The sequence below is a fragment of the Crocodylus porosus genome, unplaced genomic scaffold, assembly GCF_001723895.1.
Source record: "Crocodylus porosus isolate Cpor-Errol unplaced genomic scaffold, CroPor_comp1, whole genome shotgun sequence".
Taxonomy (NCBI): Eukaryota; Metazoa; Chordata; order Crocodylia; family Crocodylidae; genus Crocodylus; species Crocodylus porosus.
The window spans coordinates 133,522,328-133,534,643 of NW_017728931.1; the positions used below are offsets into that span (position 1 = coordinate 133,522,328).

At 42.8% G+C, this 12,316-nt stretch overlaps 1 long non-coding RNA gene across 2 annotated transcripts; it reads right to left on the bottom strand.

Moving 5' to 3' along the window:
* Positions 1 to 2,485: 2,485 nt before the first annotated feature.
* On the bottom strand, positions 2,486 to 12,248 carry LOC109315793. 2 transcript variants are annotated; one of them, XR_002102613.1, is made up of 3 exons: positions 12,202 to 12,248; positions 9,341 to 9,402; positions 2,486 to 2,918 (listed from the first exon to the last, which is right to left on the bottom strand). It is a non-coding gene; the product is annotated as an uncharacterized LOC109315793 (long non-coding RNA). The 2 variants fall into 2 exon arrangements; XR_002102612.1 differs by lacking the exon at positions 12,202 to 12,248 and adding an exon at positions 10,363 to 11,236.
* Positions 12,249 to 12,316: the final 68 nt, after the last annotated feature.

Below are 12,316 nucleotides of genomic sequence, written 5' to 3' on the forward strand. Positions count from 1 at the left end.
AACTTTTCTAAGATCTTCCCCAGGATAGAAGTCAGGCTAATGGGCCTGTAGTTAGCCGGATCCACTCTCCTCCCTTTCCTGAAGATCGGCACCACGTTGGCCTTCTTCCAGTCTTCGGGCACTACACCAGAGTGCCAGGAGTTTTCAAAGATCCGTGCCAGGGGCTCGGCTATGACGCTCACCAGCTCCTTGAGTACCCTGGGGTGCAGATTGTCAGGGCCGGCTGACTTGAAGGTATCATCTAGTCCGACCCCCTGCCATGGCAGGAAAGAATACTGGCCTACAAAGAATATAGGGCCAGATCCAAAATTGAATGTAGGTGCCTACAGAGGAGCTTAGGCACATAAGTCCAAGTGAGCAATCCACAAAACATATATCCAACCACTCAGGTGCCTGAAACCCAAAGATGCTTATGTTTTCAATACTTAAGTCAGGGGTCAACGATCTTTTGTCAGCAGCTAAAAGCTCCAAAGGTGGGTTGCCACCTGTTTCCTTTGCTAACATCCCTCCATTGCTTCTGACTCACTTCCTGCTCCTACTGCTTTCATCATCGCTGGATTGCTACTTACACCCGATCTTTGTGGGCCAGATAAAATTATTTTACAAAAGAGATCCAGCCTGTGAGCTGTAGGTTACCAACTCTGACTTTAGTTAGGTCGGCTCCTAAAATTCTGCTACTGCATGCCTGGAACTGCTGCCATCTTGTCTGGGCTGAGCATGTGGGTACCTAGATCTCACCAGCCATTCCTGCACCTAATTACCCAGAGGCCGAGTCAAGTTGTCATATTCAGACCACCCATAATATATACCAAGAGCAATGAGATTAGCACAAATCACTGCACCAAGAGTTTCTCTGACTCAAAACCACACCTAATGGCAGTCACCTTGTATATAAGAATCTACTGGTTATAGCAGTTGCCCGGGAGGTGAGAGACCTGAGTTTAATTCCCACCACAGCCAGAGAAATTCAGAACCAGTTCTCACATTTTCCATTATCCTAGGCTATAGCTAAGCTTGGGTTGAACACATGCTCTCTCCCTCTTGTAGAAAGTGGGCCACTCAGGAGAAAGGAATGCAACATTAACGGGGTAGGAATGAAGGTAAGCAAATCATGACTTCATAGCCTTGTGACAGGGACACTTCCCTTCAGAGGTGTTATCTCAGGTTCTGGGCCTTGCTCCAATGCAACTCATGCATGTTATCCAATGACTCCTTAATGCAAAATACATAACCAGTCCCTACAGATATGTTGCTGGTTCTTAATACTCTGAGAATAAATGAGAAAACAGGGAGATCCTAATAAAAATGACAGTCAGAATATGTTACCTTACCACACAGAGACTTGAACAGTAAGGCCTTACACTCAGCAAGCTGAAAACATGCCCTCAAGAGAAGAAGTTGACTATACTTTACTTGTCTATTTTGCCTGCTGGCAGAATATAATCCTGATATTTCAAAAAGCAAAGACAAATTCTCAAAATCCAGTTACAATAATGGAAATCCTGACTTCTCAAATCAAAGCAGATATTTTCAAGAAGGCTTCTGGAAAATGATATGCAATTATGACAAATGAAACACGTGGTCCACAAAAAGCAAGTGCCTCCCTGGTTGTGATATGTGGATGATGACGCTATGTTCATGAAGAGTTCACCGGACTGACAATGTAGCTTATCCACTGGTTGAGATAATGATATGAATAACTACAGATGTTGTGGGTTGAACAAAACATCACTAAGTTGGCTAGTGAAACTGCTATCCTTTATTTAAGATAGCTGTAAGAAAGTGCTAGTTAGTCCTCTATAAAATAGTAGGGATATGCAAACCACATGTCACTGCCCAAAGCAAAGGTACATAGGGAATCCCTTAGGAATACCCAGTCAGAAGGGTTTTGCTGGAAATGATTTCAAGTTGGGTATTAGGGTAGGAAAAGACAAATAGCAGAAGCCTCACAGAAGGGGACAGAAGAAGCAGAAAGGCAGGCACAGCCATCGAAGTAGTGATAGCACAGCCATAAGAGAAGAGTATTTGGGTCAGTGACTGGCTAAGAGAGGCTTAGGTTTGTAAATAAGGAAAGTATCTCCTGATGTTTGATTCCTCCTGTGTTTAGAGAAACAGGACTTTGTGTGTTATAAACAACCCCAGTTGCAAAGAAATACCCGACTCTATTACCAGTTTTTCTTGCTGCTTGGAACAAACTCTAAGAGCCTGATTTTTGGCTAGCCATTCAAGTCAAAACATGGCAGTATATACTATTGTAACTAAACCTGAGGATAAACAACTGTCACAGACAATGCTAAGTTGGTTGCCAATAATGCAGCAGACTTAGTATCACATGAAGCAATCAGATTGTAACAGAAGGAAGCAAGAGCTACTTACACTCATTGCTATGGGCCTACTCTGAATTGAGCATGCAAGGATGCCACTAAGACTATCATCCTAAGAGATATACTTGAAACTGTTTACAAAAATCACAAAATTAATTAAAAACTGCTCAAGTGAGAAGCTTTATTTCAGGACGTAAAATACAAAGTGGTAAGTACATCATCAGGTATCCATGACATCTGTCCAACAGAAAGCAGAAGTGTAGGCTTCAGTTTCTGAGAACTACCTTTCATTCTGTGCAATTTGGGAGGTTGCAAACAATGTATTAAGAAACTGAAATGAGAGCTGCTTTGGCAGTGTAGCAATTCAAATGGCAAGCTATAACTTCCTCTTTTGTACTGAACAAGGTTGAAGAGTCCTAAATGTAGTAGAATCCATCCAAAACTCTGCAAGGATCAGGCATTTCAACAAGAGGGGGCCAATCTCCCATAAATTGCACTTTGTTCTATGAGGTTCATCCAAAATCTTGATACAGCCCCAACTTTCATAGAAATGAAAGTGCTTGATTCCAATTCCTTCCACAACTGATTACTCATCTACAGAAAATCAGTAATTGAATATCAGAACAATCACTGAGATCAGTAAGTATAATTTCACTGCTCTCTTTAGAGGTAAAAGTTGAGACATTCACAGTTCAACCAGTGTTTGATTCCGCATGGATACAAGGATAACACTGCTGATTCACAGCTTACAGATGTTACAGGCAGAGTTTGAAACTTTATCAGATTTGCAAATTGTTCTTTTTACTCATATTTGAAAAAAAATAGTCGTTAAATGAGATCAGTATGTACCCCAACAAATTTGCCCACTTCTAACAAAATAAGCTTCTCTTCGTTTCTTTTATTTATTAAAGTAATACTTACATTTTGGTGGGTATTAGATTGCCAACCCCCCCAAAATGTTATGTTCCTGTTTACATCCGTTTATTCACATGGTACTTCAGTTCATCACGGGGGAGAGCAGGGGGGAGGCATCAAACCCTCTCTCATGTACCTACAGTAATTTATTGCAGATTCTGGTATTATCATCCAGGAGTTATGATTACGCAAGCTTTGCTTTATAAGAACCTGTATTCAGGGTAATCATTAACTGTTTTGACTGAAATTTCCCACACTCTAGATTTACTTTAGGTTATTTTTTTAAAGTTTCAGCTAAAATTATCCAGCCATTTCAAGAACAGGGTACATTGGTTTGTCCATGTTAAAAAAAATTGTTTGTTAAGACTCTGAAACTGCGAGACTGTGGATCAATTTGTTGAAATTTGACAGGGAAGTCACCCTGATGTCAGGGATGTGCCTATTGAAGTATCTCTTTGTGAAGAATCTGAAGAAACCCTCCAAATAATCTGTTTAGACATGCACAGTAAGAACTCTTTCAAGTTTAAGTTCAGCTCTCGGAAGATTCTATCTGCCCTGAACATGTTCCCCTCCTCATATTTCCTGCATGGGCCTGGGCCGAGTATTATTATCCTCACTCAGCATCTGAGCATGCTCCATCCCAGGGGCCATCCAAGTAATCGCTCCTCCAAGATGCTGGGAGTCGACTATTGAGCCAGGTGTCCAGACTGAGCACTAAAGGGGCATGTTCTACATGCTCTTAATGCTTTCCCTGCTTGGAGAAAGAAAGTAGCCTGGTAGATCTGCATATCTTCGGGGGGGAAATGAAGCTTTGGCTTATATATAAACACTGATTTGGAAGTTAAGTGGACTTTAGCTGAATAAACTGAATATACCAAATACCAAATCAAACATTAAAAAAATCTCTTTTAGTAGGCAAGGTTCTTTGGGTAGATGTGATATCTCTTAGTAGGCTTTCTTCTATTCTTCTATATACCTTTTATTGAGTCTTGAAATGAAATAGTTGTGGATGGGTCACTACCTTTATCATTGGTTCAAAGATCAAAATCACTGGTTTATTTAATCCCTGGGATGATAATCATTGAAAGCTGCTACCAAATTATCACTATCAGAAGGTGTTGACTTGTTTCCCACTAGATCTATCTTGCAAAAAAACCCAGTCTCAGATGACAATGTTATTGGCTACCTCCGCAGGAAGGTTACGGACTGATTGTTTTGGTGAGACTAGACTTCCTGCTCCTCCCAAAAGGTAAATCAAGGCAGAGCCACTGCAATGAAAGTGCTCTGGTAGACATCCCCTAGATGAATGAATCATTCCCCAGGCTTGTCAGTCACTGGCCTGACCAAGATATTAAATTCACAGTCTTTATCTTAAAGAGGCATTTCTGAGTATTTGTTTCGGATGCACTCTGTCAGTGGGGGCGAGCTTGGATTTTTTTTTAAAACTCTGGTAAACAGGCAGGTGGCATGGATGAAGCCTAAACCATTCCAGTGGGCTAGATACTGTATTAAGCACCACTTGAAAATACTTAGGAAATACAGCTTCTGACAGGCACCACTGCAACTTTTTCATGAATGTATTTTTGTTCACATCTGTGCTCCATGCCATGAGGATTATAATTTAGTACAGAGCCTCTCATTGGGAATAAGGATTGAGGGAGTCAAGGCAGCAGCCTTGTGCACTGACAGGGATGCTAACAGAGCAGCAGTGGAAGTTGAGAGCAGATCAGAACAGCTGGGTGGGCTGATAGAAGGAATCAGGGCAGCCCAGAGAAGCAGTAAGAGGATCCAAATAAGTGGATTAGTAGTATACTAAAGCACACATTACTTTTAGTTTTCAAACTCCCATTGATATTAGTGCAATTGCATTCACTAACGTGCAGCTGGAGAAATACAGGAGAATCAAAAACAGGATCCAGAAGCAGAAAACAGATCCCTGCAGGAAGCAACAATAGGGTCAAGTAGGCGGGGAGACACAGTGTAAGGTAATGCCCCCAACAGTAGCCTACGTCAGGACTTGCACAAATATGGCTGTTGTGTGGGGATCTTTATCCAGCAACCTATGGGAGCTTGCAAGCATTGCTAAATGTCATTGCTCCTCCAGCTGATTATTTTTCTAACTGTAGCTTCAGTGATTGATTACTACCAATGGTCACACTCTCTTCTCCTTGTGTTTGAGAAAAAGCAGCTGAAGGGACTGCTGGGGAAATCAGACAACCGTGAGAGAACTCCCCCTAGCTGGGCACTCACCAAGCCACTGCATTTGGGTCCTGAGACACTGGACCCCATGTTCTCTTAAGCTTTCTTTGACTTGAATAGGCTGTAATGATGACTCTATCCATTACTACTTCACAGATAAGAGACTCTGGCACCCAACTGCCTTGTACCTGACCCTGGCCCATACTGTCCTTAAAGGCACAGACAGAAGAGCAGCTCCCCACTGTAACTCATAGCGCTTCACAGGAAACCCCATGAGTTACAATGATCCCCCAGGCCCAGCAGATGTTCACTGCTGTTTAAAGTGGCTGCAAAACTGTAGCCACTCTCCCTTAGCAATTCCCTTCCCTCCTCCCAGCCTTGGCACAGTTTTCAGAATGGGAAGGGGGAAAGGGAGCAGAGGGAGCTTGTTCTGGGGTCTGCCCAGCCAGTGCTGAAGGGTGGGTTGGGTGGACCCCCCTCAGGCCTGATACCTTGGTTAGGAATAAGGTGGGGGGGAGGCTCCAGTCCACTCACCCCATCCTTCAGCGCCAGCTTAAACCCCTCCAAACCAAACTTCCTCCATTCCCTTTCTCCCTCCATTCTGAAGACAACACTGGGAGCACGGGTGAGCTGTGTCAGCCTGGTTCTGCTTTTGGCACACACAGACACATGTTACTGAACGGGCTCTGTTTTGGAGAGTCTTCACCTGAACCCTCATGCAACTGTCATAGGATCGGGCCCTTTTAAACCACTCTGAAGCCATGCACTTGTGCTTGGTCATAGCTGAAGAGCACTATTAGGGACCAGATCAGGCAAACATTGTCACTTCTGTCTGTCCATTAAAAGTCTCCAACAGCTTAAGTACATGCTCTCCCAGAATTGCACTCAGGCTTTTAAGACTGCCTCTCTAAGGGTCCATGATAGCAAAGCAACAAGCAGGCAGGGTTTGCCAAAGTTTCTAAATACAATTAGTCTTCCCTTTGGATAACAGAAGATGCATAGAGCCAGACAAAATAATAAACCCACATGCCTCATTTGCCTCACAATCCTGGCCCATTCTGTGGGCCAGTGATGTAATGGGGGGGGGACCATATGGGGGTGCAAAAATTACAGCCATTGCATTGTTGACCCAACCACCATCACTGCCACCAGCAGCACAGCCACTGACACTGCCCTATGTGCCACCACTGCCCAGGCACAAAAGTGTCTAAATATGCCTCTGCTGTGGGTTTAGGCCAGAGTGTTTTAAGGAGTCCATGATATTTTTCCTGCAACTTATGATTTCTGCTTCTCCTCTGAAACATGGGGGGGGGGGGAAGAGAGAGAGAGAGAGAAGATAAGGTAAGTGTATGGATGTACAAGTGTCTCTCTGTCTCCCTCTTCAGGTAAGCCTTTTTCTAAAATGACTGGTGTAAAGCACACTTTTTTATTAGCTTTCATCCAATTTTAGCAAGCTAGATCCCTAACAGATACATCAGGTGATCATATATCCCTACCAGTTGACCTGTGTCTTTGCTATGATCCCCGCTGAAGTTCAGATTTGGAATTCTGGCTTCCCTCGGTAGCAACCATCTTTTTAAGGATGGACCATTTGAAAAGACAGTCATTAAGCAGCCCTCTGTCATTAGTCTTTTGCCACATCATCTTCAAATCTTATTCTAAGAATGAGCTAAAAAGACAGCAGGGAGCCAAAGCCCAGCCTTACTTTCAAAAGGGGGATCTAACATGGATGTATACAGAGTTAATAAGTTTAAGAAGTCAACAGTTCTATCTAGACAGGGTCCAAAAACAAGTTACTGCAGAATTTACGGTCTTCAAACTTCTTTATGGCATCCTGAAGTCAATAGGCATGTACAGAAGTTGCTTTTTTCACCATTTCATGTGCTTTATTGCAGTGACTTAACAGAAGTGTATGGCTTTACAGCACCTTAATTTAACCCTTGTTAAATGAGGTATTAAATTTGAAGCGCTGTATTTTACAGTACTTTAAATACCTTATGTATGCTGGTCAAATTTCTGGTGATTCTGCCACTGTCCCATAGGCTTTGTAAGCTTGGTTAGTGATCCACAGCACCACCAGGGTAGCCTGGGAGCACTAGCCAAGCCTGCAAAAGCCAGTAACCCACCCTGCTCCCAGTAGTCAACAAAGACAGCAGCAATTGTGCCAGAAGGGCTGCTGCCCGGCCGCATGGCAGATGTGGTGCTCACTCCCAGTGACTCGGTGGCATGCCATGGGTGGGACACACCCACCCTGAGACCCTGCATGGCTAGGGACCAGATGCTTGGAGCCAGACTGTCAGCCTGGGTGAGACTTGCTGCCTGGCCTGTGGCAGAAGCAGTGCCCGTGGCTCACTTCACCTGTGCTAATGTTAAACTCCAACAAAAGGATGCTTCTCAATGAGAGAGGAAAATATGGCATTAGAGCTCTTGACAAGTTGAAGAGTCAGAAAAAGGACTGCATATTTAAAAATGTGCTTTTCATATATAGGTTTTATGACTAAAAATGTTGACTGTAAACCCTCAGAGAAAAACGTGTTACTATGGATGTACAGCCCTCAAATACAGCCAATGAAACATAAATAGCTGAAAATGCTAACCCACTCACTAGTGACCTATGCATCTCCTCACACTCTCATCTGCCTCTTCAGCCTTCTCCTGCTCTCTTGTACACATTAAACCTCTCCCATCTCCAAGATGAGCAGCAATCATCACACTGTTAATGCTGACAGCCATTTCCTGCTTACACTGGCCTCGTGCAGGTTGCCTGGCATATGGGAATCTAATACTTCATACCAAGTGTTGAGGTTTTTAACTCAAAGCTTTGTTAAATATGTTGTTTTCAGATTAGAGGGCTGAAGAGACTCAGCACTTCTGAGCCCTGGCATTCTTTTCCCTTTTGCTTGCCCTCAACTAGTCTACATTTATAATAATAGCTTTCACACAGCTAATTAAAACATTTTAATTAGCTGAACACACCTATTGGTAGGTTAAGCCTTGAAGCAAGGAAAAACTGAAGTGTCTAGAACATCCTGATGCAGAAAGTATTATTTAATATTAATATGGTACCTTAAAATAAACTTCGTGCTTTACATAGAATAAAAGAGCCCCTAAAGAATTAACAGCTGGCACTGGACACAATGATTCTGAAGGAAGAGGAACTTAGGACATAAAAGGATAACTAAAAAGGAGGCCCTGATCTTATAATGCACGACAACCCCTCCAATTACTTGGAGGTTTTTACTAGATAAATCTTATTTAATTAAATTAATGTCATAAAAAAACCAAATTATTTAAAGAATATTTTAATTAAACAAGTAATCAAAAATTTCATAATTTTCTGAGTTGATTTATAATGATTCATAATTTTCAGAGTTGAACTATACTTTCTCAGCATTTAATATCTTGAGGGGCTCTGAGACTAACCAAATTAAATGGTGAAATAAAAAGTTTTCTGACCATTGGATCAAGTTTGTTTAACTACTGTCAGTTGCCCATCACTGAAATGCAGCTCCTGAATAAGGTGGGGCAAGGGACGAATAATGAACATTTTGACTTTGACACAAATGCGCTATCGTTGTTCTGAGTCCCATTCTAGGCATCTACAGAATAAAAATACCAGTGTCCCAAAAGATACTTCCAGGTCTAAGTGTACTTGGAAACTGAACAATCCCTTGAGAAAGATATTCCCTTAGGTCATGGCTGAGGTGCCTTGGTGGTGTGTGATGGAATGTAGGCTCTGCAGTGACCGATATCATACCTGCTTTGTAGATAATTAGAGGACTTTGACCTAAAGGACTGTCAATCTGTCATCTTGTCCTAGTTTCTAATTCACGCCCGTACAGATCAGATTGCAGGATCAGGGTTTAGGTGTCTGGGTCGAAAAACACATGGGGTTTACTCACATGAGGAAGTTTTCTCCTGTGGGGTTTTGCAGAATCAGGCTCTTGGTATACCCAGGAAACTGCTGAAAATAATCATAACTGTAGTTCTGTCAAATGCACAATTTAGGCCCACTGAGCAATAGAAAAAAAAATAGTTTTTCGCTAACTCTTACTGCAGCAATCGTAGATGTTACTTATAATCACAGAGCGCACTCAATCTTTGTACAGATATGTAATTTCCACAATTGACAGTGTCCCTTTAAGAAAAAATAAATAAAACCTGAAGAGAAAGAATTAAAGGAAAGGCAGACACCAATTCCATTTTGTCTCATGAGTCTCTCTTCACAAATTGTGAATCAGAGTGTTTTACAAAACTGTCTAATACAAGACAGAGAATGGCAGGAAAAACAGAAAAGATCTTTTTTTGGTCTATAGCACATTCCTTAGGTCAGTGTTGAGTTGCGCCTATCATGTGAGCTGAACAGCAGTGAATGAAGGCCTTATGCTTTATTAAATTCTCCTATTGTCCCATTAAAGATGAGCACAAAGCATAACAGTCCCAAAGATGTTTTAAGACTTTTAAGTCAAGTTGGCAGAGAAAAATCAGTAGGGATTAGACCCTGATGGGCACAAGCAAACTTAAAACAATGGAGCAGTGGAGTTTAAGGCCTGGCTTCACTGAAGTTATGTTGGGGATTAATTGTGACCATTTAATTTAGCAGACAGTAGTAGTAATGGCTATATCACTCCCTTGTGTGCTATTACCTATGGAAATGTAGCCATGCTAGATTAAAGCCAGTGGATTATCTAGGCTTGGGAAGACCTGTGATCTTCTATGTACCTGCCTCGACTGTTTCAGCATCCACACCCAAAATACATAATGCAGGATCTGAGCGAGCCTGTTAGCCCAGTTTTCTTTTATAAAGTATTACACTGAAGTTTAGAAAATTTCCAAAAGCAGCTGTCCACTAAGGAACTTCATTTAAAACATCCCTGTCCAGGCCCCTTAGAAGGGAGCTATTCTAGAACTTGATGAATCTCACCTATAGGCTTATTTTTCGACAATACTATTTGGTGCCAGGACTGGTTTCTACTTTTTGTTTGTGTAGTACCTAGTGCCACATGGATCTGGTCCAGCTGAAGTTTCTATACACAGCTGTGATACAAATAAATAATGGTAATATTCAGTCTGTTTTCTTTGTCTTACATTCACCTCATTCTTCCTAGCCAGTGCATGACCTGCAGTACTGAACTATGGACGTCAGTGGATGGTCAGGGTGTTTAACCCTCTCTTTAAATACCCGCAGGCATGTTTTGTGCCCATTTAGGGACTTGCAGCAGGGCCGAGACAAAAGATTTTGATTTGGCCTGAGTTTTAAGTTGTCTGAATCCAGGATTGTGGTCCCTGCATGCAGTGCACTTTCTCACAAAGGTATTCTTGATGTACTGATTGCAGTGAAGTTGCACCAGGGGTGAAATGAGCTCATTCTGTGTAGCAGGCAGCACAGGATATCAAGTACAGTAAAGCCCTAGCAGAGGTGAAGGTGTAAGCTGGTGACTAAATTAAAGCATTCACTTCAGCTGTGTTCAGATGATGTAAATCTTAGGTTGTCCTTCCTGTCGCACCTTTTTTGAGGAAGGCACTTTCCTTTGAGCAGCCACATCAAGGGAAACTGTGTGAAACTTTGTGCCCTCAGTTTGCAGAGGCGCCTGCCAAACTTCTCCAATTTTACTTTGTGACCTCTGACAGGCAGAGATTAACTTTGGGGGTGACTGAAATGGGCACACCCTTGCACACATGATAAGCAATCAGAGGGAAATACTTTCAGCCTGCAGTTTCAGGGAAAACCAAACTCAGAAACGGGGGCTGTCGGCATAAAAAAGCTGTACTAGGTGAAGAGCTGAGCATCAGGAAGTGAACTCTGGATTGTGAAAGTTTGTACTCTCTCTCTCTCTCTAGATATACATGGTATTCAGTTAGTCTGTACATGGGCATATCTACACTGACTCCAGAGTAGTCCAGTTAACCACTTCTCTCTAGGAAGACACTCCTAAAGTGGTAAGTAAGCACAACAACTTGGTAGGATGGATACAAAACAGTTTATATGTCCATAGCTCCTCCTCTTTGCTTATTTAATGGGCTTTACAAACAAGGAAGGGAACACAAGCTCCCAGCCTGGGGCAGCCTTACCCCAGGCTAACTGGGTACCTTTACCTTGGGCAGAACCAGGGCACCTTTACCCTGGGAAAACATAACCAGGTACTTGTACCCCACCTGTAACTGGACACCTTTACCCCCGATTAACTAGGGACGTTTACTCTGGAATAACGTAACAGGGCACCTTTTCCTTCAAATAACCCGGTACCTTTGCCAGGGGATAATGAGGCACCTGTACCCCAGACAAATTGGAGACCTTTACCCTGGAATAACCTGGTACCTCTACCCTGGGAATAACTGGGGGCACCTTTATGCCAGGGCAACATTACCTGGAATAAACTGGTACCTTTACCAGGGGATAATCAGGCACCTCTACCCCAGGATAACATAACCAGCCACCTTTACCTCAGATTGACTGGGTACCTTTACCTCAGATTAACATAACTGGGCACCTTTATCTGGAATAACCCATACCTTTACTAGAGGATAACTAGGCATCTTTACCCCAGATTAACATAACCGGGCACCTTTACCCTGAGATAATATAATTGGGCACCTTTACTCCAGGTTAACTGAGTATCCTTACCCCAGATTAACATAACCCGGCACCTTTACCCCAGGTTAACAGAGCACCTTTATTTCCCCTGGGATAATTGGGTACCTTTACCTCAGATTAACATCACCCGACACCTTTACTGGGGATAACATAAGAGAGCAACTTTACCTGGAATAACCCTGCACCTTTACTAGAGGATAACCCGGCACCTTTCCCCCGGGATAAGATACGGGGGTGAAGCGGGGCCGTGTCGGGGTACCTGGGGACTCTTGCCCCGGCGCGC